This window comes from Triturus cristatus, chromosome 7, assembly GCF_964204655.1.
Source record: "Triturus cristatus chromosome 7, aTriCri1.1, whole genome shotgun sequence".
NCBI lineage: Eukaryota > Metazoa > Chordata > Amphibia > Caudata > Salamandridae > Triturus > Triturus cristatus.
Window position 1 is genome coordinate 65,751,404 of NC_140590.1, and position 14,674 is coordinate 65,766,077.

Genomic DNA, 14,674 nt, shown 5'->3' on the forward strand with positions numbered 1-14,674 from the left:
TTCTCAAATAATGTGCTTTCTCTCACCTGGTACACCTATCACTCTGAATTCCTCTCCCTTTACTCTGCCCCTTAAGCTTCTCTCGTGCACCCGGCTTGTCGTGTAATGTGTTTTAATATTGAGTGTCAGCGGGATTGTTGGGACATTTGAAGCTCACCCCCAATCTTACTGGCCATGCTATGTCCCTGTGGGTTGGTGAGTATAAAAGGTGTCCATCTTTTATTCTTGTCGCTTAGCTGATGTATAGAAACCTTCCTGTGAGCTCACCGGTGTCTGACCGCTGTCGGTGTGCTCCGCTCTAGGGTGGCCCAAAGTGTGGCACACTCAGCTATAGGTAAGGAAGTCCCACTGCACCGGGCGCTCGTGCTCCCAGGACTGGCTCAAACCCGCCCAACTAGCCGCCTCATGGTGTTTAGTCCAGGTTGCTTTGAATACCCAGAGCAAGGTGACCTCTGACCCCAACTTATGATTTGGGTTTTAAAAGGACAGTCTGTGATTTAGATGTGCTATATGGATAAAAGAATGTGTAAGTAATTATCTGCCGACTTTGGGACTGGGGAACCCGATTGAAGAAACCAGCAGCGGACCCCAACACCTTTCGCAGCTACAGACCCATCTCGCTCCTGCCTTGTCCGGTTAAATTCATTGAGAAAGCTGTCAATAACCAACTCGCATACCACCTAGAACTCCATCAACCCATAGAAAGCTCTCACACCAACCACAGCACCGAGACAGCCCTCATTGCAGCCACCGATGACATTGGAAGCATCCTCGACTGAACAGAAATGGCCACACTCATCCTCCTCGACCTCTTGCAGCTTTCGATACAGTCTCCCACAAGTCACTCGTCAGAAAGTTTCAGCAAGTGGGTGTCTGCGGACCTGCCCTCAAGTGGATGCCCTCCTTCCTCAAAAGTCAAAAATTAATTTTCCCTTTTAAGATGCTTCCAAACATAAACTCATAAACAGATATCCACATCAACCCCGTGCAGTCAACAACAATTCATCAGGTAACACACCAATTCAGGATGCCTAAGCACTTACAAAAATTATTTAATAAAAAACCCACAATAATTTGATAAAAACGTACAATTTCGAAAATACCAAACTATATTCAGTTTAACTTAAGAACATAATGTTTTACACATTTCCAAAATGTCAAAGTTTCAACAGCCCTCTGGAAAGGAATGTGAAAAGACACTCACTTTTGTCATTTCATTGTTAATTTGCAATAATAGCCAGCACACCTCAGAGAGATTAATTCTCTGTCTACATATACTTACTGTCTTTGACAAATTTAACAGAAATTCCAGCGTTGGCGCGTTTCGGTGGATTACATCAATCTGACAACCTTCATCAGGACAAGCAAGTAATTCACTCTTCTCTTTTCCGCATTTGTTTAAAAAATAGAGAGATTTTTTCATAAAAACCGGTGCAAACGCACTCAGTATCAGGCCATATTCAATAGGGTTAAATACTAGAGAGGTGGCCCCACCGTCAAAGGGAACAGGGCACTACGAAACATTAGAAAAAAGAGGTATCCCTTTGGTAGTACACTTATATAGGACTCATAGATTCACTCACTTCCCACCACTCATCAGCAATATTTACTATAATGCAAAAACACTGTAATGAAACCCCTTGATAATCTTACCACCAGACTAGAAATATAGCGCTTAAAGATTATTTATTTCATTTCAGAAAACCTTATTTTTACTCAAAGTTGTTTTTGTTTCTTTTTAAAATACACAAGAAAAAATGAATATGACACATAAAAACACAAGAGCAATTTTTGTACAATTCAAACACGGCATGCAGTATTTAATCAAATATAGTGTGCACTTTACATTGTTTGCTTTACATTAAATTCCGGCGCAATTGATTCACAAACCTACACATAAAAATAAAAACAATCAAAATAGGAGACCCTATTTACACAATAAAAAACTAACTGTTGTATGGATTGATCCAACATCAAACATCAAGTTCATATACTGGTAGGTGTTTTAATTGATTCCTCCCCAGAAAATCTTATGGTTGAATTCAAACTTAGTTAGCGTCGACGCATTTTGGTGGAGCATCACTTAAATAAAAGCCACCTTCTTCAGGACACACATTTTATGAGAGCTGTTTCTCCAAAAAGTATATAACAATTTGTAATCACTGTTGATGTAGTGTATCACGATTAAACGATGTAGGTGCGTACAACGTAGTTTGTTGATCACAGAAATCACCTTATTTGTAATCACTGGTATGTGGTTACTCTCCCAAACAAGGCCATTTTGTATATCAAAAGGAGGTATTTTTCATGTTTTCTTTTCCTCTCTTTTAGTTTAACTGCAGGGAAACTAGTTCTCCTGGTCTGGGCTGCCACACAACGACAATGCATCCTTATCCTCCTGATTATATATCCAGTTTAGATATGGCAAACAGTAACTGGTAATTTCGTTACTTACTGACGGCACGTCCAAGTTAGAATCAAACATGAAAAATACCTCCTTTTGATATGTGGAAAATATGATGCTTCAATTTACTGAATGAATAATCACAATGAATGAGCCACAGTCATATCAGACGACATCATAGTTTTCACATATCCTGAGTGGAGACAGTAATTAAATTGAAGTTGGAAGCCTGAGATGTATTGGTGACCCATGACCGGAGTATCTTCCCATAGAATTCTACAGTGACATAGTGGTGTCTGTTAGATAGAGAAACTAATTCATGAACAATTGGCCCCTCTTTAATACGGACAGATACTGATACTGAGTGCGTTTGCGCTGGTTGTTATGAAAAAATCTCTCTCTTTTTTAAACAAATGCGGAAAGGAGAAGTGTGAATTACTTGTTTGTCCTGATGAAGGTGGTCAGATTGACTTAATCCACAAAAACGCGTCGACGCTGGAATTTCTGTTAAATTTGTCAAAGACAGTAAATATATGTGGACAGAGAATTATTCTCTCTGGTGTGCACTGCTGTCTATTATTGCAAATTAATAACTAAATGACAAATTTGAGTGTCTTTTCACATTCCTTTCCAGGGGGCTGTTGAAACTTTGACATTTTGGAAAAGTGTAAAACATTATGTTCTTAAGCTAAATTGAATGTATTTTGGTATTTTCTAAATTGTATGTTTCTATCAAAATATTGTAGGATTTTTAATAAATAATTTTTATAAGTTCTTTGACTTCCTGAGTTGGTGTGTTACGTGATGAATTGTTGTTGACTGCACAGGGTTGATGTGGATATCTGTTTATGAGTTTATGTTTGGAAGCATCTCAAAAGGGAAAATTCATTTTTGACTTCTGAGTCTGTTGGTGGTCTGTCCCTTTTGAGTAGGTGAGCGCCTCTCCTGGTTTTTCAAACTCCTTCCTCAAAGACAGAACTCAAAGAGTTAGACACCCTCCACCTCAGAACCCAGGAAACTCAAATGCGGAGTCCCTCAATGATCATTGCTCAGCCCAACACTCCTCAATGTGTACATGAGTAGTGTCCTACACTGACGACACACAGCTCATCCTCTCCCATACCGATCCAAACAGCATCTCAAAAGCAAACTTCACCACCTGCATGAGCAACGTCTCTGTTTGGATGAGAAACAACAGCCTCCAGGCTTGACCAAGAGTTTGCGGATTGTAGGAATTGATGCCACTGTCCTCCTTGGATGGCATCCCAGACTTTGATTATGACTGGATCCTTTTCAGCTGCTGTAGCCACCTCTTCGAGGGTCAACGCTCGAGGGCACGTGATTGCCAAAATCACGTTTAGGTGGGCTTTGGTTGAGTCGGCGCTTGGTTCTTCACCGCCCTCCCCAGTTATGTCTGAGTGCCTCAACAAGAAATCGTCCGGGTTCTTGGCACCGGGCCAGTAGGCTACATCCATTACGTAGTGTTGGAGCCCGATGGCCCAACGTTCGATGCGTGGTGGTGGGTGGGGTGCTGATCCCTTGAATAGCGGCACCAGGGGTTGGTGATCTGTGCTAACAGTTAATGGGTGTCCGCATATGTATAAGTGGAAATGTCTGCAGGCCCAACGGATTGCTAGGGCTTCCCTTTCAATTTGAGCGTACCGCTTCTCGGTCGGGGATTGCACTTTGCTGGCATAAGCTAGAGCGGCCCATCATCCGGGCTCTTGTTCCTGAGTGAGGACGGCCCCTAAGCCTACGGGGCTGGCGTCCACAAGTATTTCTGTCCTTTTGTCAGGCTTAAAGTACACCAGCGTGGCGTGGTCGATGAGAGCATTCTTGACGGCTTGAAACACAGTCTCTTCAGCTGGACCCCACTGCGACATGGCATCTGGCCGGGTGAGGTTTCGGAGGGGCTCTGCGATGGTGGCTAGATCTGGAATGAAACGGCCACAGTACGTAGCCATCCCCAAGAAACTGCGGGCTTTGGCCAACGTGAGAGGGGCAGATGCATTCTTGATGGCTTGGAATTTCCGAGGGTCCACCTGTATGCCTTCTTGTGTGAACATGTAGCCGAAAAACTCTATTTTCTGTTGGAACAGCTGGCACTTCACTTTGTGTGGTCCAGGAGTCTTTTCAGCATGTCTCTCACATGCCGGTAGCGTTCTTCAGCCGTTTGCAAGTGGATGAGGATATCATCACTCACGTTCAATACACCGGGTAACCCAACCAGGATCTACTTGCCTGCGTTTTGGAGTATTTCAGCGGCCGAGGGTATGCTGGAATTCAGCTGTTTATATCTTTGGAGTCCCAGGTGCGTGCTGAATGTGGTTGTATAGTGACTGTCTTTGGCAAGGGCTAACTGATGATAACCTGCGTTCAGGTCCAGTTTTGAAAACCACCTTGATCCGTTCAAGTCGGCCACAATGTCATCCATGGTTGGCGTTATGTGGCGTTGGCGTCGAATGGCCTTGTTGGGGTGGCGCATGTCAATACAGAGCCTGATCTTCCACGGTTGGCGAGGCTTTTCAGCGATTACCATGGGTGACACCCATGGTGTGGACCCGGACACCTTCTCGATGACCCCTTGATCTTCAAGCTTCTGCAGCTCTTCTTCCACTAGCAGTCGGAAGTGAAAGGGGATCCTCCTGTGTCTTAGCGCCATTGGTGGGACGGTTGGGTCTAGGTGTATTTGGATGGGAGCCCTCTTTATTTGTCCTAGCCCCTTAAACAGGTCTTCAAATTGGATAATTAATTCTTTTGTCTGGTCAGATTGCATGCTCCTGGCGAATGTCACTAGCCCCAGGTCTTCAGCTGTGTGACTGCTCTGCAGTGTGTCTGCCTCCTGGTTGATAACATGAATATCAATGGTGATCTCAGAGTTGTCAAACCGCACTGGCACGGTCATTTTGCCTCAGAGGGGTAGTGGTGAACTGCCTTCATATGCGAAGATCTTTGACTTTGACGGTCTAAGTTCAGGTCGGGGCCTCAACTTGTATTGCTGGATCCCCATGACTGTCACTGAGGCTCCGGTATCAATTACTGCATTGACTTCTGACCCTTCAATCTGTATCGTACATCGGGGCTGGGGTCGTCTCTGACTTTTCAGGGCTTGGGCGAATAAGACTATGTATGTCTCTTCTTCATTTTCTGATGTCGAGTTGTTTTCCTGATAGGCTGTTTGCTCTTTTCTCTTCCCTCCTGGGGGGATGCTAACGAGACACACGACAGCTGGCAGACCATCTTCCTCATCTGTTTGGGTCGGTACCCCTCCTTACGCTGTGTTTTCTTTCAGCGTACTGAGGCAAAGTGATTTGCGATGCGACAGTTGGTGCATGTTTTCCCTTGAGCTGGGCATGATTGTGAGGGGTGTTCTTCGTACCCACAGTACCCGCATTGATTCTTTGGGGTATGCGGCTGGCGGTCCCATGGTCTGTGGGCCTTGTCCCTCATTCTGACTGCGTCAGCTCGTTCCGTCTTGACAATGGAGCCTTTCTCTGCGCCGCGCACCAGTGCAATGTCCATCTCTTCTGCTCGCGCCACAGACAGGTCATGCGAACGTGCCAGCACTAGGATGCCATTCATGGGTATGTTCGGCTGCCTGAGTATGAGGCCTCGCAGGACCTTGATGCGTCTACCCAGGATCAGTTGGGCCCTGATCTCTTCTGCGGCTCCATCTCCCACGAGTTGAGTACCGGACAGTTCTCTTAGCCGTGCATGAAAGGCGTCTACTGATTCACCCTCTCTTTGTTTGGCTTGTCTCAGCTTGAAATGCTCAACATCTGGGTTCCGCTGGGGGTCAAAATGTGCATTTAGGGCAGTGACAGCCACAGCATAGTCCTTGGGGGGCCCTGTGTTAGGAAGATGCTTGAAGAGCAGGTAGATCTCTCCCCTGCATAATGGAGCAGCATTGAGCGTTTCACTGCGCCGTCCTTCTCCCTGGTGGCAATGAAGTAGTTTTCCAGGCGGCCGAGCCAGGTCTGCCACCTCGGTGCTGCCATGGCAGGGTCCGCTGACTCGCTAAATGGAGGTAGGACACCTGTGGGTGGTGCATGGTCGCTGGCGCTGGCGCCTGTGCGTTATCGTCCTGGTCTCCCATGGGGGCAGCAGTCGAGTGTCACCAGGCGTCACAGTGAGGGTGTCGTACTCTAGCGATTAACCGTGGTGTCAAAACATCTGGCTGTATACGGCCCGCTTGTGGGCGTGGCCGTGCAGCATGTGGGCAGGCTGGCCTGGGCTGGGGCGCTCTTGTGGGGCCTTCCTCAGCGGCGCACGTGACTCATCCGGCGGTGTGGGCACTGATTGCCTTGATGCACTGACTCTGGTGTAGGGACAACTGTAGTGTCTTGTCTCCCTTGGCCTGATCTCTTGCTTGTGAGGGTCTTGGCCACCATACAGCGTGGCCTGGGGTGTACGTCGACGTCTAGGATCACAGAGGCGCTGCAGCGCTACTCAATGGGGAGCACAGACAAGCGTGCGTTGCACCGCCCTCGTCGCCAGTCTTACATCCACGGGAGGGCACCCGCCGGCCCGGGATGCACGCAGTAAGGCCTTGCTAGAGCTCTAATTAAACACAGGCGCACACCGTGTAGCTGTTAGGCGCGGACTACCTGCGCAGCTCCACCCATGTTTATTTATGCTCGCGTTCACGCCGAATGCCGTGAACGCAGGGGCGGAGACCATCCGGCACGCGCCGGCAGTAACCACTAGCCCATTGACCACCACAATGTCTTGACAAGTACATTTAGATTAATGAATCCATCTCCATCAGCAAGATAAAAGGCGGAGCCAGGTGCACGAAAGCTTCAACCTGTGGTCATTAGTTTACAGCAGGAGCCCCCTGAGCTCTCCTATCAGCAGGTAAATGTTTCCCACGTTCGCGCCGACGTGACGTGCATGCCGTAGACGTCACTGGCTCTAGTTTAGTTCTCTAACCTGGCAGGAGCATGCGCACTCCTTTACAGCCATCATAGGGGCTCTATTTGGTTTAGGTTTTTGTGCAATTGTATATGAAAAGCGCCACGTGCCTCGCTCTCAACAAGTCACAAATAAGACATATGGATATTTTGATAGGTCTGGGAGTGAGATGTGTTATACCTTAGGATATTTTATGTGTAGTGTTCAGGTCTGTTCAGGTCTGGCAGTGAGATGTGTTATGCTATAGGATATTTGCTGTGTAGTGTTCATGTCTGGCTGTGGGACGTGTCATACTATAGGATATTTTCTGTGTAGTGTTCAGGTCTGGCTGTGGGATGTGTCATACTATAGGATATTTGCTGTGTAGTGTTCAGGTCTGTCTGTGGGATGTGTCATACTATAGGACATTTTCTGTGTAGTGTTCAGGTCTGTCTGTGGGATGTGTCATACTATAGGATATTTTCTGTGTAGTGTTCAGGTCTGGCAGTGAGATGTGTTATTCTATAGGATATTTTCTGTGTAGTGTTCAGGTCTGTCTGTGGGATGTGTTATACTATAGGATATTTGCTGTGTAGAGTTCAGGTCTGCCTGTGGGATGTGTTATACTATAGGATATTTGCTGTGTAGTGTTCAGGTCTGTCTGTGGGATGTGTCATACTATAGGACATTTTCTGTGTAGTGTTCAGGTCTGTCTGTGGGATGTGTCATACTATAGGATATTTTCTGTGTAGTGTTCAGGTCTGGCAGTGAGATGTGTTATTCTATAGGATATTTTCTGTGTAGTGTTCAGGTCTGTCTGTGGGATGTGTCATACTATAGGATATTTTCTGTGTAGTGTTCAGGTCTGGCTGTGGGATGTGTTATACTATAGGATATTTGCTGTGTAGTGTCCAGGTCTGTCTGTGGGATGTGTCATACTATTGGATATTTTCTGTGTAGTGTTCATGTCTGGCTGTGGGACGTGTCATACTATAGGATATTTTCTGTGTAGTGTTCAGGTCTGGCTGTGGGACGTGTCATACTATAGGATATTTGCTGTGTAGTGTTCAGGTCTGTCTGTGGGATGTGTCATACTGTAGGATATTTTCTGTGTAGTGTTCAGGTCTGGCTGTGGGACGTGTCATACTATAGGATATTTGCTGTGTAGTGTTCAGGTCTGTCTGTGGGATGTGTCATACTGTAGGATATTTGCTGTGTAGAGTTCAGGTCTGCCTGTGGGATGTGTTATACTATAGGATATTTGCTGTGTAGTGTTCAGGTCTGTCTGTGGGATGTGTCATACTATAGGACATTTTCTGTGTAGTGTTCAGGTCTGTCTGTGGGATGTGTCATACTATAGGATATTTTCTGTGTAGTGTTCAGGTCTGGCAGTGAGATGTGTTATTCTATAGGATATTTTCTGTGTAGTGTTCAGGTCTGTCTGTGGGATGTGTCATACTATAGGATATTTTATGTGTAGTGTTCAGGTCTGGCTGTGGGATGTGTTATACTATAGGATATTTGCTGTGTAGTGTCCAGGTCTGTCTGTGGGATGTGTCATACTATTGGATATTTTCTGTGTAGTGTTCATGTCTGGCTGTGGGACGTGTCATACTATAGGATATTTTCTGTGTAGTGTTCAGGTCTGGCTGTGGGACGTGTCATACTATAGGATATTTGCTGTGTAGTGTTCAGGTCTGTCTGTGGGATGTGTCATACTGTAGGATATTTTCTGTGTAGTGTTCAGGTCTGTCTGTGGGACGTGTCATACTATAGGATATTTGCTGTGTAGTGTTCATGTCTGGCTGTGGGACGTGTCATACTATAGGATATTTTCTGTGTAGTGTTCAGGTCTGGCTGTGGGACGTGTCATACTATAGGATATTTGCTGTGTAGTGTTCAGGTCTGTCTGTGGGACGTGTCATACTGTAGGATATTTTCTGTGCAGTGTTCAGGTCGGTCTGTGGGATGTGTCATACTGTAGGATATTTTCTGTGTAGTGTTCAGGTCTGGCTGTGGGATGTGTCATACTATAGGATATTTGCTGTGTAGTGTTCAGGTCTGTCTGTGGGATGTGTCATACTGTAGGATATTTTCTGTGTAGTGTTCAGGTCTGGCTGTGGGATGTGTAATACTATAGGATATTTGCTGTGTAGTGTTCAGGTCTGTCTGTGGGATGTGTCATACTGTAGGATATTTTCTGTGTAGTGTTCAGGTCTGGCTGTGGGATGTGTCATACTATAGGATATTTACTGTGTAGTGTTCGGGTCTGGCAGTGAGATGTGTTATTCTATAGGATATTTGCTGTGTAGTGTCCAGGTCTGTCTGTGGGATGTGTCATACTATTGGATATTTTCTGTGTAGTGTTCATGTCTGGCTGTGGGACGTGTCATACTATAGGATATTTTCTGTGTAGTGTTCAGGTCTGGCTGTGGGACGTGTCATACTATAGGATATTTGCTGTGTAGTGTTCAGGTCTGTCTGTGGGATGTGTCATACTGTAGGATATTTTCTGTGTAGTGTTCAGGTCTGTCTGTGGGACGTGTCATACTATAGGATATTTGCTGTGTAGTGTTCATGTCTGGCTGTGGGACGTGTCATACTATAGGATATTTTCTGTGTAGTGTTCAGGTCTGGCTGTGGGACGTGTCATACTATAGGATATTTGCTGTGTAGTGTTCAGGTCTGTCTGTGGGACGTGTCATACTGTAGGATATTTTCTGTGCAGTGTTCAGGTCTGTCTGTGGGATGTGTCATACTGTAGGATATTTTCTGTGTAGTGTTCAGGTCTGGCTGTGGGATGTGTCATACTATAGGATATTTGCTGTGTAGTGTTCAGGTCTGTCTGTGGGATGTGTCATACTGTAGGATATTTTCTGTGTAGTGTTCAGGTCTGGCTGTGGGATGTGTAATACTATAGGATATTTGCTGTGTAGTGTTCAGGTCTGTCTGTGGGATGTGTCATACTGTAGGATATTTTCTGTGTAGTGTTCAGGTCTGGCTGTGGGATGTGTCATACTATAGGATATTTACTGTGTAGTGTTCGGGTCTGGCAGTGAGATGTGTTATTCTATAGGATATTTTCTGTGTAGTGTTCAGGTCTGTCTGTGGGATGTGTCATACTATAGGATATTTTCTGTGTAGTGTTCAGGTCTGTCTGTGGGATGTGTCATACTAAAGAATATTTTCTGTGTAGTGTTCAGGTCTGGCTGTGGGATGTGTCATACTATAGGATATTTGCTGTGTAGTGTTCAGGTCTGTCTGTGGGATGTGTCATACTGTAGGATATTTTCTGTGTAGTGTTCAGGTCTGGCTGTGGGATGTGTCATACTATAGGATATTTACTGTGTAGTGTTCGGGTCTGGCAGGGAGATGTGTCATACTATAGGATATTTGCTGTGTAGTGTTCAGGTCTGGCTGTGGGATGTGTTATACTATAGGATATTTACTGTGTAGTGTTCGGGTCTGGCAGTGAGATGTGTTATACTATAGGATATTTGCTGTGTAGTGTTCGGGTCTGGCTGTGGGATGTGTTATACTATAGGATATTTGCTGTGTAGTGTTCAGGTCTGTCTGTGAGATGTGTCATACTATAGGATATGTTCTGTGTAGTGTTCAGGTCTGGCAGTGAGATGTGTTATACTATAGGATATTTTCTGTGTAGTGTTCAGGTCTGTCTGTGGGATGTGTTATACTATAGGATATTTGCTCTGTAGTGTTCAGGTCTGGCTGTGGGATTTGTTATACTATAGGATATTTGCTGTGTAGTGTTCAGGTCTGTCTGTGGGATGTGTCATACTATAGGATATTTGCTGTGTAGTGTTCAGGTCTGGCTGTGGGATGTGTCATACTATAGGAAATCTTCTGTGTAGTGTTCAGGTCTGTCTGTGGGATGTGTCATACTATAGGATATTTTCTGTGTGGTGTTCAGGTCTGGTTATGGGATGTGTCATACTATAGGATATTCTCTGTGTAGTGTTCAGGTCGGGCTGTGGGATGTGTCATACTATAGGATATTTTCTGTGCAGTGTTCAGGTCTGGCAGGGAGATGTGTTATATATACTATGGAAAGAGCGTTTTTAATGAAGGTCTGTGCAATGACGCGCTTAGCTCAGGCAATGACGCGCTTAGCTCAGGCTGTGATGCGTTTAACCGTTTCAAAGATCCCTTTGATGGCAGTGGGGTGTGGTATATATACTATTTAAAAGGTGCTTTTAGTGAGGTACGCCGCTCTCTGTGTGAGACGTGTTATACTATTTAAAATGCTTTTTCAGTGAAGAGTTTATCTCTGGCAGAGGGGCGCTATTTGAACAGCTTTTTGATTTGTGTTATGTCACATTAAAGTCTTTCGAGTGACGTGTTTAGCTCTGGCTGTGCAATGTATTTTTATACCATTTAAAAAGTAATTTTAGTGGCGGGTGCTGCTCTTTCGGTGGGATGTGTTATGCCAATCAAAAGGTCCTTCTAGTGACGTGTGCTGCTCTGGCAGTGGGGTGTTATGCTAATTAAATGGCCGTTCATGTGTGTTATGCTATTGAAAGGTCTTAAGGGAAGTGTTTATCTTCGACAGTGGGCTGTTTATGTTTTTATACTGTATAAAATGTATTTTCAGTGAAGTCTTTACCTCTGGCAGTGGGCTGTTTGTGTTTGAATACTATTTAAAATGGCTGTTTAAGTGAAGTCTTTACCTCAGGCAGTAGGCTCTGTTTTCATGCTATTTAAAATGAAACGCGAGAGCTGTGTTGTGTTCACTTCTTCGGGTGTCCACCCCTTGCTGGGGAGTGTTATGAGGTCCACAGTTCTGGGTAGAACTCCAGGCAGTGGGCAGCTGGAGCTGGTTGATGGGTGGGAAGGACCTGAGTGGTGCTGTTCAGTCAAACCAATAAACCCCCTTTCTTATCAGCTCGAGCGTGTGGTGCATTCTTGCAGTGCCGGGCACAGCAGCCTGCAGGGCTTTATGTCAGGCACTTGAAGACGAATGAGGTCTGTGATGGCTGCTTTACTCCCCTTCCAAGGATCTCTGGAGGGGAGGCCCCTTTACAGCAGCAGAGAACCCCCCTCCGCCAGAGCAGGGCGTCTCAATGAAAAGTGTCAGAAACCATCGCCTGCCACAGCAGAAGAGACCAATCACTGATCATCAGAAGAATGACTTCCTGCTCTCCTGCCGTTGAACCCTCTCTCTCTTTGTGCCCGCGAGTTGCCCACCTATGCCACCCCTCAGCACCGGCCCTTTACTCACCTCTGTCTCTAACACTGCTGGCTGGAGAGCTGGTCACATCCTCACAGGCATTGATCTTACCTGGTAAGGCTCAAAATGATGGATCAAGAGGAAATATTCTTCCTGAATTTGTTGCAAATTCGGTCTCGATTTTGACTGTTCATTTGCAAGCACTAAAGATGAATGTTTGAATGGAAGACGTTTTAAAGTTTACCACCCTGAGACTTTGTCATGAAGATTGTGTTTTTTCTATCCTGGACAGTTCCCGGCTTGACTTACATGTGCTAAGCAATGAATGAAAAGGCTGAACAGGCATGACTCATGTGACACATGTTTGGTCGATATTATGATCCTCTGCAGTGTGACAATCTTGCCTACGTAAATATATATGCAATATTTTACTTAAATGGCGACTGCGTCGTTTTCGCATTAACTTGTTATTATTTCTATGAGGTTTTAGAAGGTTGATAACTGCATTTCTCGTTTTTGTTAATAATTAAAAAGGAAATAGACTTGTTGAATGAAATACTTGAAAATCCATCAGGCCACTTTTTGTTCATTGTTTCAATTTAGGGTCTATTTCGATATGGTCGGAACCGCTCCGACCGCATTAAAAATGCCCGTTCGGATTCCTTACCCACCGCCCCATTTTGATGAGGTCGGTCGGAAGGGAATCCAAACTGGATATCCGAACGGCCTCCGACGGGCTCAGAGATCCCGGCTGTCATTCGGAAATCCTCCATCAATCCCTCGGGTGGCTCTTTCCGGCTGATGGATTACAGTGGAAGATTCCCACAGCCTTTCTGTGCCGGGCTTTCCGAAACAGAAAGGCTGTGGGAATCCTACTTTGGGGGCCCCCAGCAGGACCCCCAATGTTGCAAGGCCTCCGGATGGCGGCCTAGGTAGCATCTATGTTGCCCCCCTGTTGAACCCTTCACCCGGTGGCAGGCACCTTGAGGTGCCTGCCACCAGGTGCAGGGATTAACTGCACCTCTGCTCTTTACAAGGAGAGCATGCAGGTCGGAATGCATGCTCCCATTCCAAAGAATAGGACTGCAACCGAACAGGGTTCGGTCGCATCCTACTTGCTGGACTGGAACCGACGACAGGAGGTCGTTGGTTTCCAGTTCTCAAATGATCGTCCGACATCGTAATCGGCCGCTAAGAGTTCTTATTGAAGGCTACCAGAATGGGTGGCACTTAGCCTCCATTCACTAATTTATAAAGGTGAGCGGCCTCATGAGACAAGAATAGCAGAACCTACTATTTCCTCGAGCACAGAACTTCATTGTTTAAGCAGGTGTGCGGATGTGTGCCATCTCTGAAATCAGTCATAGGTTTTGTTTTCTGCTTTGCTAGAATTCTAAGAGGAGCACTTAGAACTAGCAGGAAGAGGGTAGGATTGCTAATTATTAATAACCATAATCATGTTGGCGTGGCATCTATTATTCACGCTTATGGCAACCATTGCTGTAGCAATAACATTTGCCTTCATTTTGATTACAGTTCACATTGTGAGCACTAGACTAAGATTTGATTTTAAAATAAGTATTTAACAAGTCTCCTTTTTAGGCCGAGCCTGCGACAGTGCATACGCAAGACTTTTGTACACAAAACAGGCACACAAGCCACCCATTGCACACCATTTGTTGGCTTCTGGGTCAGTCTGCTGTGCTGCTTCCTAATTGGCCAGCGTATCCCAGTGTCCCGCCCTTTCTTTTCTGTGGAGCACGGACCAAGCACCGATTGACGCTACTTAATTTAGTGCCCCTCTGCTGCACGCGCTGTGATTCAGATCCTGTTTCTTCCCTCCCCAACTTACGCTGCCACCCCCCTGCTGCTTCCTCTCTCCTGTACCTTTCACGTAACACAGTTTAAAAAAAGGCTCTATGACGCGGTTAATGCTGGCAGCGTCACACCGCTTTTTAGGTCTCGGCTAGCGAAGGCTGCGCTTGCGCAGTCTCGCTCGCGAGATTTAATGTTTTTTAATACAGGGCTTGAACCCGCCCCTCTTCTCCATTGGCTGGCTTCCTAAACGGAGGCTAGCCATTGGAGGAGAGGGGCGTCTGTCCGTTTAAGCCCCGTCTTTTTCAGATTCGGGGGCGTGATCTTTACTTTCTTTCTCTCCTCTGGAATGTAAACATTCCAGCCAATGGGAA

General features: G+C 45.7%; 2 protein-coding genes across 2 annotated transcripts in view; one reads left to right on the forward strand and one right to left on the reverse strand.

Moving 5' to 3' along the window:
* Nucleotides 1-14,674, reverse strand: part of LOC146808829 (urokinase plasminogen activator surface receptor-like) — a 644,273-nt gene that overhangs the window by 468,335 nt on the left and 161,264 nt on the right. The gene's annotated exons all lie outside the window — the stretch shown is intronic.
* The window catches only part of LOC146808830 (urokinase plasminogen activator surface receptor-like), a 250,196-nt gene that overhangs the window by 912 nt on the left and 234,610 nt on the right, over nt 1-14,674 (forward strand). The window lies entirely within an intron of this gene.